The 5271-nt window shown below is 47.1% G+C and overlaps 1 pseudogene; it reads right to left on the bottom strand.

Annotated features, from left to right (window-relative positions):
- Positions 1–1499: 1499 nt before the first annotated feature.
- LOC139034798 (AT-rich interactive domain-containing protein 1A pseudogene) lies at positions 1500–4986 on the bottom strand (annotated as a pseudogene).
- Positions 4987–5271: the final 285 nt, after the last annotated feature.

Raw genomic sequence — 5271 nt, 5'->3', positions numbered from 1 at the left:
ACACCATCCCTATTCTAAAGGTCTTGAGCTTACTGTGATAATAAAAACATTGTCCTCACAAACATATCCAGGGTGAGCACTGTTTAAAGGGATTCTATACAGTAGTTTTGCCTGTGTTTTAAAGAAACCCAAACCCAGGAAGACTGGATTCATTATAAATCCAATTACAGGAGAAAGAGTTGGGGACTAGCTGCAGATTTTAGTGACTTGTAGCCACAGGTGAATAAGTAAAGAATGACGGATACAGTGCAGTGGTCACCTGACAGGTCCCAGCAGTGCTTACGCAGGAGGCTCCACCCCTGTGCCCTAGACAAGGAAGGTCGTATTCCCATAGGCACCTGGGACCAATGGCAGTGGTAAGAGGGCATCCATGTGACACCAATGAGAGATGCAAGCTATTCACAGCCCCTAAGAACCCTGGATAAGGAGGAACATCAATCTTGTATTTGGTGTTAGGGGAGAAGGCAGGAAGCCTAAGAAATTTAGCCATGTCTTTCAATAATCAGGATTACCATGAAGAGGGTTCTTAACACAGCTTTAGAACATTTTCAGATCAAATCTGTCTCTTCTGTCTTATTCCCTGCCATTCTTATTTGCAATTTGCTGAAAGGCTAGTGTGTACAACAAAACCCTGAATAGGATTCAACAGGGAGTTAAGATAAAGTGAGTTCCGTAGCCTGTGACTATGTAGTGAAACTGCATCATACATCTAAATCTATGCAAATTCCGCTATTTGAGTGACCAGTGCAAGTTCGATGCATGAAGCAGGGCTCTGAAAGCCAGTGCTCTGGGACAACCCAGAGGGGTGGGGTGGGGAGGGGGGTGGGAGGGGGTACAGGATGGGGGGACACGTGCACCCATGCCTGCTTTATGTTGATGCATGGCAAAAAGCACCACAATAGTGTAAAGTAATTATCCTTCAATTGAAATAAATAAACTAATTCTTAAAAACACTTCACATCCACGAGGATGGTTAAAATAATAAAGGATAGATAATCACGAGTGTTGGCGAGAATGTGGAGAAATTGGAACCCTGTTGCCATGCTGGCGGAAATGTAAAATTGTGCAACGCTTTGGAAAATAGTTTAATGTTTCTTCAAAAGGTTAAATATAGAAGTACCATGTGACTGGCAACTCTACACCTAGTATATACCCAAGAGAAATAAAAATATAAACAAACAAACAAAAAGAAGTAAAAAAATATTAACAGCATCTCTCTCCTCTTGGAATGAACACACACTAGGAGTGAATCTGCTGTTCCTTCTAAACACCTCAGTTCCTTTGTACTTATGATGAGAACCTGTTCCCTCTCTAGTGGGATTTTTGGGTTTAAAAACAGGTGAGTTTTCTATCACTTGTCCTTAAATGTAACCCATCTGTCTCCTGTAGTTCTTAACTCAGGAATCAGTAATCAAAGTGGAAATAGCTGTTTTAGATTTATGGCAAGGTTGTATGTCAATCTCCAGCATGGCTACTTTTATTTATTTATTTATTTTTTTTTTTAAGATTTAATGTACATTTATTCTTAACACGTGGAACATATAGTATAAAGATTTCATACTGAATAAATGATATTCATTAAGCCAAAAAGGAAAAAAAGGAGGAATTTACATCAAGTTTTAGCTACATTGTTTGAAATACAAATATGCAGATTTTATCACTGAAAAAATCTCAATTGTGTTTCTTCATCAGGAACTTCAACTGAACCTAGAACTTTTTCACACCTCGATTAGAAAGAAAACAAAAACAAAAACAAAAACCCAGAAAAAATAAACTATAAGTTGATTGGCTGCTGAGACAGCAAGGACTTTTTACAGAGACCTGTACAGCATCGCACCAAGAGGGGCGATGTCTGGCAAGAGATTAAATAGCTGTGTCTCGCTTTGTGCAGGTCACCAACTCGTTAACTCGTCATACTATAAAGGGGTACCTGGGAGGGGGACCAAACTGTGGGGATCCAAGGGTATGTGCAATGTACAACATCATATATATACACACGTGGCAGCGCAGCCGCTGCAGCTAAAGGTTAAAACCAGTTCTAAGAGGTGATCTCAGGGTTATTCATACAATCAAGGAGGAGAGAAAGAGGTCAGGGTGTTGTAGGTTCACATATGATGCTTTGGGGGAAAAGCCTTTTTTTTTTTTTCTCCTCAACGTTTAACTAAAAACATTTTTAAAAACTACAGCTTGCTGCTGACCCAGCGTTTCTCTTGTTTCCATGTGAGACGTTATTATTACAGTATGTTTACAGTATCAGGTGTACAGTACAGTACATGAAGGGGTCTACACTCTACTGCACAGGCCTCTCCAGCGGACAGGGTCTGTCCACAACTGCAAACTTCTCGGTTCCTGCAAGATTGTGAATGTACAACGATAAACCACACACAGTTCAGCAGTCACCTTTTTTGTCCTTCAGGGGTTTTTTTTGTACTTTTTTCCTTTTTTTTTTTTTTTAACCATTAAAAACAGTTATGAAATGCGGCATCCCCTTGATGCAAGGACCGGGAAAGCCATTTTATTTTATTTTTTTTCCCCCAAACTCACTGTAAACGACAGTAACTTTGGTTAAAATAAAAAAAGTCTTCTATGTAGGCAGAGCTTTGTCTTTTCAAATAGGGCAGGGTCCTGAGGGGAGTAAAGTGAGGACAGGGAATAGAAAGGTGAGGGCGAAGAAGGGGCCAGAAGGGGGAGGAAAGAGGAAATAGGAGAGACTTCTTTTCCCGGGGAGAAGCTGGACAGCACAGGGTAAACAGGATTCTGAGGTGGTTTTGCATAAATAAAGGGCAACAGTCAGTTTCTAAGTTCTCCTCACACGCACACACACACGGGGAGGGAGGTGTCCCACGGCTGTCATGACTGGCCAATCAAAAACAGTACAGCACAAATGACTTGTGAAACCAATGAGTTCATCAACGGTGATACCGAGATGTCCAACAGCCGTGACTCATACAGCGTGAACTCCGAGTGGTTCTCGTCCACCTTGGCCAGGGCCAGCAGCGCACGGGCAGCCCGTCGCATCATGTCCACACTAGTTGGCTCAAAGGGCGGGTTCTGCATGTGGAGCAGGCTGGCCTGGCTCTGCTGGAACTGTGTGGCAGCAAGGCTGTCCTCCAGGAAGCCCAGGAGGTTGCCGATGCTGCCCTTCTGCACTGCAATGACACGGGCTGCCAGGCTGTCGCCCTGTGCCAGGTTGGCCAGCAGTACTACAGCCATCTCCCGGCACACGGGGTTCTTTCGGTCACTGAGGAAGTGCACCATGGTGCTATACAACTTCTCCAGGCGGCTGAAGGGGGGCGTGGGCAGGATCAGGTCCACATTGTTGTCCTGGATGCTGAGTTTGCTGAGGGTTTCCAAGACCAGTCTCTGGGGGGAGACGTTGGGGCCCAGGGTGGAGAAGGGGTCCTGGGCTTCAGCTGAAGGGCAGACTGCCCAGTGCAGGAGTCCGTCCAGGACAGGCAGGTGAATGCTCTCGGGGTATGGGGAGAGGTCCAACTGTCCCGAGATGTTGGCAAGCGTGACCAAGGTGTTTTCCCGAAGCATCTCCAAGCAGTCCCACCACCACTCCACTTTGTTGCAGCTCACCCCTTGGTCCTGCTCCTCCTCCTTCTCATAAGTTAGTGGTGCCTGCTTCCGTTCTGGGTGCTTGTGGTGCAGAAGGATCAGCTTGCCCAGGATCAGCAGCAGCCCCGGGTGTTTGGACATCTCAAAGTCGTTGCCTGGCACAAACGACAAGCTTCGGATGGTGTTGGAGACACAGATGCAGCGTTTGGCAAGGGAATCCTGCCAGTCCAGAAGGGTACACAGTGGGGTCTCATCTTTACTGTGGGGTTCATCCTCTAGGATCTTGAGGTTCCGATGGCTCTGCGCTGGGCTGATGCCGAATGGAAACTTGCTGCTTTCCTTGGTGGCCTCTACACTCTTAGCTCCCTCCTCCGTCAGTGTGCTAGACCTCGTGGACAACATGTCATCCATAGTGGCTGTGATGCGTTTTTCTGGGGGGCCATCAGGCGGGGGGCCCTCCTGCTCTGTTGTCCCTGGTGTGCCCTCTACCGCTGTGACACACTTCCGAGGGGCTGGTGGGCAGGGCACATGAGGCCGGGAAGGCAGCAGCTCTGTCTTACTCTCAAAGTGGGTCTGGATATGCTCAGTGGTGTCGCCCCCACCAATCCGCCAGTGCAGCAGGCCGCTGTCAAACTCCTGCACGCGCCCAAGCTTATCTGAGCAGTCCACCACAAACGGGTCATTCTTCTGCACGATCTTTACTGGAAGCTTGTCAAACTTACTAATCAGTTTCTCCTCACTATTCTCTGAGGCTGCTTTGTCCTTGCCCGAAAAGGCTATCTCCTCATCATTTTCAATTACTTCCTCCTCTTCTTCCTCCTCTAGTTTGGGATCTAGAAGGTCTTCCTCCTCCTCCCCCTCCACAGGGGCTGGACTAGACGCTTTGCTGAATCTCCCAGGGTCCAATAGTGTTCTCTGTCCTGGGTCACCCACCTCATACTCCTTTAAAATGCCAAAGATCTCTATCAGGCAACATCGGAAATATTCCACAAGGAGTTCGAGCAGCCCTGGGAGCTGACTGAGGTTGAAAGTCATGATGCTGTTGTCATTGTACAGCAGGATGTTAATGGTGTCTAATGCCCACGTGCTCTCTGCCAGCAGCCCAGACTTGAGGGTCATCATTACCCGCCATGCCTCCGGGGTTCCAATGTCTTTCATTGTGAGCCGCCGCCTCTGCTTCAACACAGGCTGCGTGGCTTCAACAGAGCCAGGTGGGAAGGTGATGTCCCGTCAAATCATAGGGGGCTGCACAGGAGCAGGTGCTATGTGCGAGGCGGGTACTGGGGGCCCTGCCTTCTGCATCTTCATCCCAGAGTGCAGGAATGGAGACTTGCTCGGAGAGGTGCGGTTCTCCATTGGCCGGGGCAGGGGAGTGGGGCTGGATACCTGAGGAATGTGATTCTGCATGCTTGGTGGGGGCTAGTAGTTGGCTGGAGGGGGCCTTGTAGCATGGCTACTTTTAAAGGATGTGTTTAAGGGTTATCTTGTCATGACTGTGTATAATATGCTGAATGAGGAATCCAAACTTTGCTTGTGTGCCTCTCAGTACAAAACATCTCCTTTTTTACTGTTGAGAAAAAGCAATTTAGACAACACACTAGCACATCTAGGTTGCTAAATGGAGAGTTGGCCATGAAGAATTTAGTTTGACTATTTCAATTCAATGACTTTTTATAGAGACCCACTGTGTGCAAGGCATTGCTAGGCGCT

Source organism: Odocoileus virginianus, chromosome 4 (assembly GCF_023699985.2).
Source record: "Odocoileus virginianus isolate 20LAN1187 ecotype Illinois chromosome 4, Ovbor_1.2, whole genome shotgun sequence".
Taxonomy (NCBI): Eukaryota; Metazoa; Chordata; class Mammalia; order Artiodactyla; family Cervidae; genus Odocoileus; species Odocoileus virginianus.
Note: the sequence above shows the minus strand (reverse complement) of the source record. Positions and strands in the feature narration are given on the sequence as shown.